The sequence below is a fragment of the Euprymna scolopes genome, chromosome 9, assembly GCF_053919585.1.
Source record: "Euprymna scolopes isolate OS-2025 chromosome 9, ASM5391958v1, whole genome shotgun sequence".
NCBI classification, from domain to species: Eukaryota; Metazoa; Mollusca; class Cephalopoda; order Sepiida; family Sepiolidae; genus Euprymna; species Euprymna scolopes.
The window spans coordinates 41,433,237-41,448,129 of record NC_136490.1 but is presented as its reverse complement, the minus strand read 5'-3'; the positions used below and the strand labels follow the sequence as shown (position 1 = coordinate 41,448,129).

At 34.3% G+C, this 14,893-nt stretch overlaps 1 protein-coding gene across 5 annotated transcripts in view; it reads left to right on the top strand.

Moving 5' to 3' along the window:
• The window catches only part of LOC145284526 (abl interactor 1-like), a 172,184-nt gene that overhangs the window by 104,977 nt on the left and 52,314 nt on the right, over positions 1-14,893 (top strand). The window lies entirely within an intron of this gene.

The window sequence follows — 14,893 nt, the reverse complement described above, 5'->3', positions numbered from 1 at the left end:
TAACTATGGATACATTAATTATAATTATAAATTTACTAATTATTAAATAGAATATTTTCGGCAGAATACACATGAATTAATAGAACTTATTAGTCCGAATAGATTGATTGAGTAACTTTATTTCAGAATTCAACATGGCGTAATGGAAACATTAAAAGGCATTTACAGCTTCTCTTCCAATTTTCGAATTTTAATCATGTCAAAACGCATTTTATTTCCTTTTGATGGATTGATCGTTGCTATTTCTTCTGACAAGTTAAGAGCAAAATAGTTTCACTAATTGATAAAATAAGTAAGTAGTTGATTTTATGCTACGAAACAGATGCTGTCAAGAATTGTAAATTTCAACTGAATTAAAGGAATACATTATAAGATGGTCAACATCATGAACTTTGGAATATAGTCTTTTGTCATTTATTCACTATGTTGCTCTATAATTACATCGAGCATCTTAAATAATGATTGGTATATATTATTAAAAAAAATAAGTAGATTTCCACAGGAATATATATATATATATACGCTGACGAGAGGTAATGACCTCGAAACACGCGTGTACGTAGATTACTGTTTTAAAATAATAAATAAATAAAAATGTTATATACGTCCAAACAAATTAAAAGGGCGACTTTCTAAGTAAATAAAAAAATGAGCTTCGAGGCGGAGCCAATATTAACCGTATGTATCGCTTGAAAAAAAACAGCAATAACAAATCTATTATATATATATATATATATATATATATATATATATATATATATATATATATATATATAATAAATATATAATAAAAAGCTGAACGTCTGTGTGTGTGTGTGTCTGGTCACGAATAGGCTCCTATATGGTTGACTATTATAGAAACCTGATCACATATAATGATAGATGTATCGAGACACAGGAATGAGTATGTTTGATCTGGCATAATGATGATCCATTTAGATTGTGGGGTCTGCGTACGCGCCTGGTCTACAAAGTGTGGAAATAAAAAAAAAATTAAAATTAAAAAAAAAAAACGTTTACAAGTGTTTTTAATATAGATGTATATAATAATACGTTGATAAGTATGTTTTAACTTAAATAGGGATGGTATAATAAAATTGTGGTGTCTACGTTCGCGCCTGGCCTCCATAGAATGAAAATAGGCACAAACTTTAATAAAGACTTTTCATATCTATCTGCGTAAGTATACTTTGATAATTATGTTTCAGTTTGAAGAAATGTGGTATAATAAAATTATGGGGTGTTCGTTCGCGCCTGACCTCCATAGAATGGAAATATGTCACAAAGTTTAACAAGGTTTTTTAATATCGATCCACAAAATATTGTGATAAGTGTTTCAGTGGGAACAGGTATGGTATAATAAATTATGGGGTTTATCTATTTTATTTTTACTTTCATCATAGTTTGCTTTGGTTTTGATACCCCCAAATTCGAAGCTATCTTTTTACAACCCTTCCTTTTTCATAACCTATCATACTTTCATAAATCAGAGTCCATTTTCTGTAGGTTGTTTTTTAACCCAGTCAGCGAGGGGTACTTTTGCTAGTGTGTGCGTGTGTGTGTGTGTGTGTGTGTGTGTGTGTGTGTGTATGTATATATATATATATATATATATATATATATATATATATATATATATATATGAGAAAGAGGGGGGAGAATGGTCAAATAGATATATCTACGTTTTGAAGTAGTAGTAGTAGTAGTAGTAGTAGTAGTAGTAGTAGTAGTAGTAGTAGTAGTAGTAGTTGGTTGGTTGGTTGGTTGGTTGGTTGGTTGGTTGGTTGGTTGTTTTTGTTTTACGGCATATCAACCCTTTTCGGGTTATTTAATGCCGAATCTAAGGATTTTGAAGAAAAAAAAATTTTAATAGAATATATTTGCTGTTTTCACGTCGGTTTCTATTTAATCCATAGTTGGGACCCTAACAGGTACTACCACTCCTGGTCAGAGTGGACCTGGGAGCAATGGTAATTAAAGAGTGGCTCCACACTCCCCAAAGCCCACAAGCTGGGGCCTCACCACTGGATGTAGTTTAAGGTCATATCCAGGACCCCCATTGAGGGACTTTTACCCTCTGCAGGTGGGCGCAGTCGGCGTATTCTAATGCCCCACCGACAGGGCCAAGTAGTAGTAGTTTGAAAATAGTAATGTTAAATCCGACCACTTGTTATTGCAACAAAAAACTAAAATGAAATTTTAATGGTACGGTGTTTCTCAATATCAAGAGTAAGTAGAGCAATCCGGTAAAAAGAGTTACGCCTTCTCTAACATCTTGGTGTAAGAGTCAGCGAAATGGGGCTCTGCGGGGCGCTTTCAACTACAGTCAATCTTTTTTCTTTTTTTCTTTTTTTTTTTTTTTTTTCATAATTACAATGCAAGTGTCGAAATATATAAGCCAACATAGGAATAGCTAATTTGTCATATATTAAACATGTTGCTCGATTTAGATTTCGAATTATTCGAAGTATGTATGACTGCGGATGTTTTCCTTATGTCATTGCATTTTTTGTGAGGCGGTGCCAGACGTTGCTAGACATAATAATATTCAACAGAACGTAACCTGTTGTATCTATGCAGGCATGTTGTCAGCGCCAGTAAGTTATAACTTCACTCTATATAATTATAAAACTCTGTGGACCTTTCGACCATCCTTGCTTGCTTGAATCTTGTGTTCGCTTTTAAAAAACGAGCATATAAGTGAATTTATATATATATATATATATATATATATATATATATATATATATATATAGTAATTAGTAATTTATAAAATATATATGGCGATTAAGCTACACTGAATATTCTGCGTTTCATCCATTTATAGGATTCGTCAGGCATGCCTGACGAATCCTATAAGTGAATGAAACGCAGAATATTCAGTGTAGCTTAATCGCCATATATATTTTATAAATTACTAACTAGCTCTACCTACGTATTGAGCACTTTTGAAGTAAATACTTAAAGTTTACGCATAAATCTATACTTTCGTATATTAAATTTATGTGAGTAAATGAAGTAGTTATATATATATATATATATATATATATATATATATATATATATATATATATATTAGTATTGGGACGATTAATCAGAATCGGAATCTGGAATCGAAAAAATCGGAATTTTGGTGGTTTCGGAATCGGAAAAAGTGTGCCTATTTTTCTTTATTTATCTTTTTTTTTTATTTGATTTTGCTTAAAACAAAATCTTCTACTGCTGGTAGTAATAATAAAATAATAAATATTTATTAGTTTTACCAGTAAAGCAAAAAACTACAAATCATCCCCACAAGTGAGTTTTTTTTTTCATTTCGAGAAAATATATGCAAATTTAACACATTTTTTTACTGAAATCCTGACATAATAACAATTTTATAGGTAAATATTTAGAGATTTATAAGGAATCCAAACCCGAATCGGTAATTGTATCGGAATTGGGAATTTAGTACGGAATCGGTAATTGTAGCGGAATCTAAAAAAGTATTGGAATCGTCTCATTTCTATATGACTACTTCATTTAATCACATAAATTAATATACGAAAGTATAAGTTCATGCGTAAACTAAGCATTTACTTCAACAGTGCTCAATACATAGGTAGAGCTAGGTAGTAAGTTAAGAAAATTTATATGGCAATTAAGCTACACAGAATATTCCGTGTTTCATCCACACTAGGATTCGTCATACTTATGCCTTAAGCCTGACGAATCCTAGTGTGGATGTAACGCGGAATATTCTGTGTAGCTTAATTGCCATATATATATTTCTAACTTACTATATATATATATATATATATATATATATATATATATATATATATATATAACTTTAGTGCTATAAACTAGAATCGAAACTAGCACATACAACACTTCATTCTAATTACTTAGCTTACTTAGCCGCTGAGCCACGCTTATATATACTCTCAGTGGTTGCATTTTGAAATGTCGGAAGGGTGCGTCGGCTACGCGAGATAACCATCAGGGTGTGAGTTCCGTTATAGAAGCGCTGATTTAATTTGAATAAAATAAAATACACATAAGGTGCGCTTAAAAGCCGAATTACAACTCAATATTACGAAAACAAACAAATATTTTACTTGTTTGAAATTTATAATTTAAATAAATTTCAAAGTCAAACTTCATCCGCAGTATTTTGTACAAGTTTTTGTCTTTCTTTTTTCTTCTGTTTTCGTTCCATGTTGTAAAGTTGAAGAAAAAAAGTCAGGTAATAAAGATCCGCACGTTGTCTCTCAGCGGTTGTATTTCTCTCGAGAGTTGATCATTTAAAATCACAATTTTGAAACAACGCGCGTATTTCAATCTTATATGTGACTGCTTGTCATCTATAGGAATGATGAGAAGAACAAGAATAAAAGAAATCACCTATTAAGATGAGATGTCACGGAAATTTTTGATCATAAACAAATGTTTATTTGAAAAAAAATCCGCGTTCTACTGGCTTCCTAAATTATATATATATATATGTATATATATATATATATATATATATATATATATATATATATATATATAACTACTTAATTTACTCACATAAAATTAATATACGAAAGTATAGATTTATGCGTAAACTTTAAGTATTTACTTCAAAAGTGCTTCATACGTAGGTAGAGCTAGTTAGTAAGTTATAAAATGTACATGACGATTAAGCTACACTGAATATTCCTCGTTTCATCCACTCTAAGATTCTAGAGCGCATAAGCCTGAAGAATCCTAGAGTGGATGAAACGCAGAATATTCAGTGTAGCTTAATCGCCATATACATTTTATAACTTGCTATATATATATATATATATATATATATATATATATATATATATATATATATATATATATATATATATATATATGTATATATATATATACTAGCTGGGAACCCGACGTTGTCAGGGATTGAATTAGAATGAAATAATGTTCCACAATTCCAATACTTTATTGTCATCGAAATCGATAAAATCGGTCATTTTCAATCAAATCGATCGATTACTTGTTCTATTCGGGAACCTACCTCGGTGTTCCAGAAGGAAGCTTCACATGCGTGAACGTGGTGACTTAGTCTACAAATCATTGTAGTCTACATTGCACTGTGGAGAATCTACTGTTGATTTTATAAAATTATTTTCAGATAATGGCGTTAATTAAACTTTAAGATGCAGATGTCCAGTATAATCGTTCGATTGTGCTCTAAACAGAAACATTTATTTCGAACGCGCCCCTGTTTTATCAAAAAAACCTACTGTTGATTTTATATGCTGAGCCTTTCTGCTTGTGCAGTGATGAAACTTCTTTAATGCTCTTGTGATGTTAGGCGGTATTAACTTTAGTCAAAATTGGACTGTTGCTGCTTTAATTGGATTTTTTTCAATTGTTGATTTTCAATACGTATCCGGAGCATTTCGATGCGAAACCTACCCAAAACACTCTCAGACACATAAAGTAGATGTGTTTGGAAAGCATCTACCCATATATATATATATATATATATATATATATATATATATATATATATATATATATATATATGAATAAAGCTTAATAAAATACGTTGAGAAACACTTTAGCAAAAGTTTAAAACATCTTTATTAGTCGGAAAGGAAACGCATATAGAGGTGATTGTCCTTATTCCGCGTACAATTATACAGATGTGAATGTAAGGGCCATCTGCCAATATACTTATGCGGTCTTCTATGCCAAGATATAAGTATGAATACACCTGGTGATATTTTTAATGTAATATTTATTTGTCCGTTTTATACATTTACCCAGAAAATGAAGGATGACCCAGTTAAGAGTTGGAGTGTGTGTGTATGTGTGTGTGTATGTGTGTGTGCGCCCGCGCGTATGTGTTTATTGTAATTGCAATTGATTCATTGTTTAATCCCGCTTGAAATAAAATACAGCTGGTTTCTGCTAGAGAAATCGCTGGTTTTCTTATAATAATCATTGCAGTATTCGAAACAGAATTTCAGTTTATATATATATATATATATATATATATATATATATATATATATATATATATATATACACTGTACTTTGTTTTTACATAAGCATGTTTCAGTCAGCTATTTACTAGTAACTAGAGATCTCTTCAGGCGATAAACTTATATGAAAGCAAAGTTTGCAACATATTACTGCTTATGTAAAAACAAATAAAGAATATATCCTGCTCTGCTTTGCTATTGAACATTCTTGTATTAACCTTGTTAAACTTCATAGGTTAGTTAACCTCTGGAAAACAGTAACCTCATATTATATATATATATATATATATATATATATATATATATATATATATATATATATATATATTAATGGTGAGACCATTAATCGGAATCGGGAATTGGAAAAAGCGGAACATCGGTATCGGAATCGGAAAAATTATAGTCTAATTTCCGATTCCAGGCCGTGATTAGCGTAATGGTTAGGAGCCTTGACTGTCGTAGAGGCGATCGGGTTTCAATCCTGGCTTGAGGTAGTTGCCTATCTAGCTGAACTCATGAGCTGTGAAACAGCGAAACAGTACTGCATGTGGATGACTATAATGCTCCTTATCTTGAGTTGAGCATATTGAGAAGTGATACACGAATTACCATTAGCGTATAAAACGATGCTCTTTGTGTAAGCAAATCGAGCTTAGGTATTTCGGACGATGTCAAAACATCGTTAATTCACGACTCGCACAGCAACCGCCGATTAGTGTAATGGTTAGGAGCCTTGACTGGCTTGAGATAGTTGTGAAACAGTGAAACAGTACTGTATGTGGATGACTACATACATAAATACATATGTAACAGAGCCGCTGACGCTGAGTTAGCAGCAGGAGCCATATGCAAATGACCAAGCTGGCTATGCGATTTAACATTAGAGAGAAAACGGACACACGTGTTCAGCGAAACAGGTATTCGAGACGTGTCTGAAACATAGAAGATTCGAGATACGAGAGAGCAGAAATAAACGTGTTACACACGTAGCCCAAGAGCAACAGGGAAAGATATGTCCTAAACATGGCCAGACAAAGAGTACCACCTGTTCGACACGGAAGAGTATTGTTAAGCACATTAGAGTTCGAGAAAACTTTTGAACAAGAGATAAGCTGTTGTTCTGGAAGTACCTGTAAATAAATGTCTGTTGTTTTAATTGCAAAAAGAAGTCAGTAAAATTCTTTCTTTTGTTTTCTTGTGACTGTTTGCCTACAACGTGTGGGTCCCAAGTGTGGACATGTAACGACTACGTTACACATACATGCATAGAGAGAGAGAGAGAGAGAGAGAGGAATGAGGGAGAAGAGAGAGAGAGACCAAATAATTATATTTATGTTTTGATGATGATGATGATGATGATGATGATGATGATGATGATGATGATGATGATGATGATGATTTCGTTTTGTTAATTTCTTCCTACTTTTTCTTTTTCTCCTTCTTCTTGGATTTTGCCTTCTTTTCTTAATATTTAGTTTTCATTAACCAACAGTATTGTTCAGTGATAATCCTTTGGTAAATAAAAATCATTTTCAAAACCTTTTATCACTTTGTTCAATAAGTCTGAATAAGGTACCAGTTTTGTGTACACGATCACCGTGACAACCGGTATATGGATAGAAGAAGAGCAAACATAATCTTGACGTTCTTAGTAAACTCTCATATCGTCTTTAAAAAGAAACAAGTCAAATAATAATCTACGTTCACCACATAAATAGATAGACATCATCAAAGCTTTGTATTTCGTTAGATTAAATCCATTTATTGCGTTCGAATTAGACGATTCTACTGTTGACATTGGTTTCATCTTATATATATATATATATATATATATATATATATATATATATATATATATATACTAGAATTTCAGCCCGGCGTTGCCCGGGTGTTTGGAAGTGTATATTGAGCAAAAAAAAAAAATGCAGTCAATTTTTTTTTTAATTTGACCCCTATTACGACCCCTTAACATTTATTGTTTTGGGCTCAAATTAATTTATTGTTAGATCCATGTCCAAGGAACCTATATGAAAAATTCCAAGTGTTTAGACCCAAACTGTTTGTCTGTCTGTCTGTGTGTCTGCGTACATTTCCCTACACAATAACTCTGTCAATTTTTAATCTACAGACTCGAAATTTGATATACAGAGTACTGAGATTACTGAAAAGTCAACAAATAAATCTATTCATTTTCCTTGGCTGAAAAGGTATTTAATCAGACCGTGTAAAGGTTAAAATGTTATCGGGCATGTTGTTTAAAATTACCTTAAGTCTCAAGTTGCTTGAAAGATATTCTTGTAGGACAAATAAAGGGCATACATTTCATTTAATGAAAACATTTAATGCGCATAAAATCATTCTCTCTCTCTCTCTCTCTCTCTCTCTATATATATATATATATATATATATAGAGAGAGAGAGAGAGAGAGAGAGAGAGAGAGAGAGAGAGAGCAAAATGGTAATTAGTAAAAACCTGAAGAAACTAGCATGGGTGCCCAGTGTTGCCCAGGTGTTTGGAGGTGTCTGCTAGGCAAAAAAAATGTGGTAGTAGAAAGGCAGGCTTGACCCGTACTGCGAAGGAGGAGAAGAACGGGGAAAAAACGTTACGTCTTTGCTGTTACGACCACCGCCGAACCGAAAGTGACGTAGGTTTAAATTAAGGCTAGACAATCGAAAAGAGGGGATGACTTTCGACAATATCGGCGAAAAAAGCGAATCCTTCTTGTAGAAAAGTGCCCAGTTGAAGGTGAAGATATTAATGTTTTTAGCCAAGTTTTCGATATTTGTCGGCTGAAAGGTCGAGCTTCAAAACGATACTAGTCTTGGTAAAATCCATCGCCTCTGTCGAATGTTTTAGGCAGACATGCAAGCATACATGCATACATCTATATATTGGTAGCTCAAATTTTCAACCCAAACCGATTAAAAAACTTGCCCTATCTCTGAATGCCCTTTATGTAAAATGTAAAATGTTTAGACCAGATTTGTCTGAGTAATTTGGTAGAGACCGCATAGATATACAAGCATGGGTGCCCGGCGTTGCCCAGGTGTTTGGAGGTGCATTCTGAGCAAAAAAATAAAAAATAAATTTAAAAAATATGGTAAATTTTTTTTAATTTGATCCTTATTATGACCCCTTGATATTTATTGTTTTGGGCTGAAATAAACTTATTAAGTTAGATCCATGTCCAAGGAACCTATATCTAAAATTTCAAGTGTTTAGACCAAAAATTATCGCAGGAGTTTGGTAGAGTTTTCAAAACTCAAATCGTTCAACTTTGACCCCTTACTCGTCAAATTTCTGGCCACAAACCGATCCCATTGATTTTCCCAAAGCCCAGTATCCTGTATATCAAATTTCAAGTCTGTAGACTTAAAATTGACAGAGTTATTGCGTATGGAAATGTAAACAGACACACACACTTTCACTTTTATAGACATAAAAATAATAGATAGATAGATTTGTTTAACAAAAATATATACGCATACATAAATATATATGGAAACAATTTTGTGTTTACTATAAACTTTTTCCGCAAATATTATGCAAGTATATATCATGCAGAATATTTGCATGAATATAATTACAGTTAATAGTTAACTAAAGATGATTATCCCGTTAGAAAACCGAAGCAACTAATAGGGACTTAATTAAAATGAATGTTTAAAAGAATATGCAAATAAGTTAGATCGTTTGCTAGTGAATGCAATTCCACAACCAAGATATAACAAATTGTATTTTCTTTTTAAATAAATAGAAAAGAAGGTTTTTATTATGAATATCAATACAGACAAAAGTAAATCAGATTTATAGGAATATAGAAGAAGATAGATATCTATATAAATATGTTCTATTATTTTGACAAGCATGCATACGACCGGCGCTTGCACACTGAATCGGGCATTTAAAACTTCAAACCAGCATGGCACGCGAAAGAAAAAAATGTATTATCAATTCACTTGGTTAAGATTGTCCTATAACATTAATATTTATTCTCGCTTTAAGTTTACAGAATCATTCAGTTTGTACACCAGAATTATATATATATATATATATATATATATATATATATATATATTATCACTCTCTCTATAACGTTGTCAGAGAACCAACACGTTGTAGCCTCAGCCGCAAAGCAGACAAAGAATAGGAAAGAGGAAAGAACTTCAACTCGCTTTTTTGCACAACAACATTTATTACCCCATTCTCCGCCACGCGTGACTTCTCGTTGTGGTTGTAACGTCTCTGACGTGATCGTCTTCTCAAAGACGCTTTTTTCTTTTTTATAGTCTTCTTTTTCTTTACCGTGACGTCATTTCACCATTGGCTCGGTATTTGCTTATATAGCCGTCCGCGCTATGTTACATCTCTGCATCTATCTATCACACTCTTGGTCAAAAACTGTAGATGTAATACTTTACACGAATTTGTATTTTTTTAATCGTATTTATTTGTCTTAATCGGGCAGCTGACGTGACGTGTTTCAGAATTCATAATGATCAGTTAATTAGTTTAAGAGTGACTGCTGTAGATACAACTATAAAAACATATGCACATACCTAACGTTATATAAATAGATACATCCATAGCCTTGAGCCCCTTGAGGGCATTGACCATCTACAACTTTGTAGATGCTTTTGTAGCGAGGAGTTCTTTTTTTCGGGGTGAAGATACATACAGCTCGTAGCTTTCCCAAATTGTCACCCGTCTGGTACTAGCCAGGCTCAACGTTGCTTAACTTCGGTGATCTGGCGAGAACTGGTGTGTCAACGTGAGTTGTGTTGTACTTAAATAGATACATGTATTCATGTTATGTTTTCGTGACCTTCTCATATGAAACGGCTTTTTTTTATTGCAATTACTGATTACAGTATAGACTTAAGTGTTAGCCTTATTTTAATCTACTATTTTACGTCGACGTTTAATGCATACTTGAGAGAAGGTATAATTACACTTCGCCTAGGTTGATAGATGACAATAAAATTGAAAAATCAGAAGAAAATAAAGTGACTACTTTGATTATTCGATTTAGTTTGACGTCATTTTCGCCATTGCATATTATGAATAAGTTACGGGTACGACAGATGTTGAAGTCGATAACAAAAATAACATGCCTCAGCTTGAAGAATGGATAATGTAAATCGTTTGAAGGAGCATTGAGATTAATGCTCTATTTTAAAATAGAGATATTATTTTAGAAAAACCCTACCCCAAAATACTCCCGTCATAAAATACTTCCAAAATGTAAAAAAAAAAAAGAGTTGTTTTTTTTTTTGTTGTTGTTTTGTTTTTTGTTTTTTTTTGTTTTGTTTTGTTTTGTTATTTATTTATTTATTTATTTTCATGAAAATTGCTTCAGACAAGTCATGGAGCTTTAACATAGCGCGGACGGTTATATACAAATACCGAGTCGTGAGCGAAATGGCGTCACGTTTAGGAAAAAAAAAAAAGACTATAAAAAGGAGAGGGCACCTTCGAGAAGACGATCACGTTAGAGACGTGGATGACGTTCGAGATCACGTTAGTGATGTGGATGACGTTAGAAATCACGTTAGAGAAAACGATCACGTGAGAGACGTCACAGCAGAAATGAGAAGTCACGCGTGGCGAGAGATAGAGGAAATAAATGTCGTTGTACAACAAAAACAGAGTTCTTTTCTATTCTTCTGTCTCCTTTGCGACTGTGTCCGCAACGTGTGGGTCCTGTGTGTAAACGTGTTGGATAAAGTTACAAAGCCACCTGATGTAAGGAACTAAAAAAAACGGAAATACTATGTCAAGATCAAAAACTAACCAACTATTCGTATTAAATGGATAGATTCTGACCTAGAGTTTCTGTGTCACGATCATTACTGACATAAGTGCCACATCTGGATAAGAACTGCTAGAAATAACTTATCCTGCCTTGATAGAGTTAAAAATAGACTTTGTAGCCTAGTAGAAGATGCCCTTTTCTCTTCCCTGCAACCTCTTTCCCACAGAAGAGACGTTGCGGGCCTGTCTGCTTTATTGTTATTTTCATGGCAAGTGCTCGTCTAAGCTCCAATCTATGGTTCCCCCCTAGCCAAACTTTCACGAAGGACACTCGTCTCTCTGAAACCACTGTCAATAATTTCCTCCATCTATTATCTGTGCCTTAAACCTAAACGTAGATTCCATGAACAAAGTTTCTTTCTTAGAACTGCACGCCTGTGGAAGTCTCTTCCGTTTGCCTGTTTTCCAGCTGACTACAATCTGGTAGTATCCTAATCCAATGTAAACGTCACCTTAAGTAATCCCATTTACCAAATTTCCACTACAAACGATGACTACGACATGTTCTCCTTGACCACTGTACACTCATTAACCCTTATCCTCGATTGGCCTCCGGGCCTTGATAAGTGGTGACACCTATGCAAAAAAAAAACCCAAAAAAAGACGAATAAATAATATATCGGCATCTTCGTTTACTCGGATTCAAAATCATCTTCTTAATGGCAACTGCTAGCGTCTCTCTCGGTCCATTCTCACATAACAGAAGTAAAAAGGAAGAGGTAACTCCTTCTGGAACAGAAAAGGAATTAGCTCCCCTTGATCGTAGTCGCCAACCCCGACGCTGTCATATTCTCTTTCATCTTTTTTACTTTACTTGGAAGATTATCATTTATCAAGGCCTGGAGGCCACTCAAGGATTAGGTAGATGATGAGAAAACAGACCAGGCACGTTGGATATTGGGTAGGACTAGATTATCTAAATGGAAGGTGCAACAGAAATTTATTCAACTTAGATATAAAGACGACCATGTTTTAGTCAGTCAAGAAGCAGACCTTGGTATTGTGTTCCACAGACGGACAATTGAAGGAAAGAAACTATGTTCATGGAATTTTTGTTTAGTTTTGAGCACAGATAGAGAGTGAGGAACGTTGTTTGCATTTGTCTCAGCTAGACGTTTATTTGTCGCAAATGTTTTATGGGGAGGGACCATAGATTGGAACTCAGTCTAGCACCTACCATTAAAGTATCGATGAAGCAGAGATAGATCCGTTGTGAGAAAGAGGAAGTAGGGAAGCGAAAAGGTCATTGCATAAATTTCGAAGACGTTTCTGCAGACTGTCAAGACAGGAAATATTTCATCTTATGACATATTTGACTCTTGCACGGACAGAAGATTGTGTTGAGAATGGTATCGTGTCACCGTCTTTTACATTAGCGGCTGTTGAGGAGGCACGCACGGGTTAACAAATATAAAAAATAAAGCAAAACACAAAAAACACAAACTCCAACGCATTCTGCAAATATTAGTTGTACTGTGGGTGTGTGTGTAACACCATCGACCCTCTACACGCTATAATCCACATCTTAGGCCCTCTTTGTCATCAGTTAATCAATTCATTTCCACATCTGCTCCGAGCCATGACTTGCGAGTATTCTACTGTGTCCAACTCGCAACTGCCCTCAACTCTAATTGCCCTCAACCATCGCAAACCCAAGATAATCGCAAGTTTATTCTACTCATAAGAGTGACCATAAACTAATTCTAACCATATCGACTTTTCTGGCCCCAATCATCGCCACATCTTGACCAACAATCTCATTTCACTTTCCTTTTGTGTTCCTTGGTGAACAACTTCCAACCTATTGTCATTCCACCAACCCTTTTTCCCGTACATTCGTTCACCTGATAAATATATTTCCTGCTTCTTTTGTTATACTTTCTCCTCTTTCCTTTTTTCTTTCTAACACTAGCACAGGAGGAGCGTCGATAGTATGGCAGTCGTCCTATCTTACTAGGAAGGAAATAAAATGAATGACGATTTTCTGTTCTTAACAATATGCTACGAATCCGAGTAAACACGGATTTTTTAAGGGCCAAACTCTCTTCTTGATCTTCACCATTTATATCCCAAATCACATTCTTAGATCATTCGTAGACATTTATGCAGACGATACCACAATCTATAGCAACACTTCAAAGGCCGGCAATGACAAAGATCTTTCTGATTCTCTCTCTTCTGATCTTGAGCACATGGAGCAATGGGGAAAAATAGGGAAAAGGGTTGCTGGTTTATTTTAATGCATCTAATACTAAGTTTCTCTCTTTTCATAAAAATCGTTTTGACTCCCATTTTGCCCACAATTGAAATGAATTGCTGTTGTCATGGGGAAGCACCATGTCTTGACAAGGTTCTCGGACTTTCACTCCTGATCTGAAATGGAACACATTCATCAAATCTATTACCAATATCGCTGGAAGAATAGCGGAATCATTTTACCGATCCATAAGGTATCTTACAGCCGATGCAATCCTCTATCTGTATAAGAGCCAAGTATGTTCTGAAATGAAGTACAGTTGCCACATCTAGGTCGGAGCTGCTCGTTGCAGTCTATCTTACCTTGAAATAATTCAAAACCAGCTTCGAAATCTAGTAGGTCACGTCCTTTTCTATTTTCTGTAACCTCTTTCCCGCAGAAGAGACGTTTCAAGCCTGTCTCTGTTCTATCGTTATTTTCATAGGAAATGCTCGTCTGAGCTTCAATCTATGGTTCCCTCTTGCCAAAAAAAGCACTCGACTAGCTACAACCACTATCAATAATTCCCCCCTTCTCTATTTGTGCCTAAATCCAAACACCGATTCCATGAACAAAGCTTCTTTCCTAAAACTGCCTGCCTGTGGAACACTGTTCAACTGGCCTGCTTCCTGGCTGACTACAATATGGTGGGCTTTAAGTCCAATCTAAACAAGTTCTTGTTGAGCCGCTCCCTTAACTAATCAAAATTCGTTAAGTCTTGTCCTCGAGTGTCTTTTGGGCCTTGATAAATGTGCCTCCGTTTAAAAGAAAACTCCAAAAGTCCAACAAGACGATGCCATGTATGAGATGAAACAGTTTTTGTTTGCTAATTCTAGA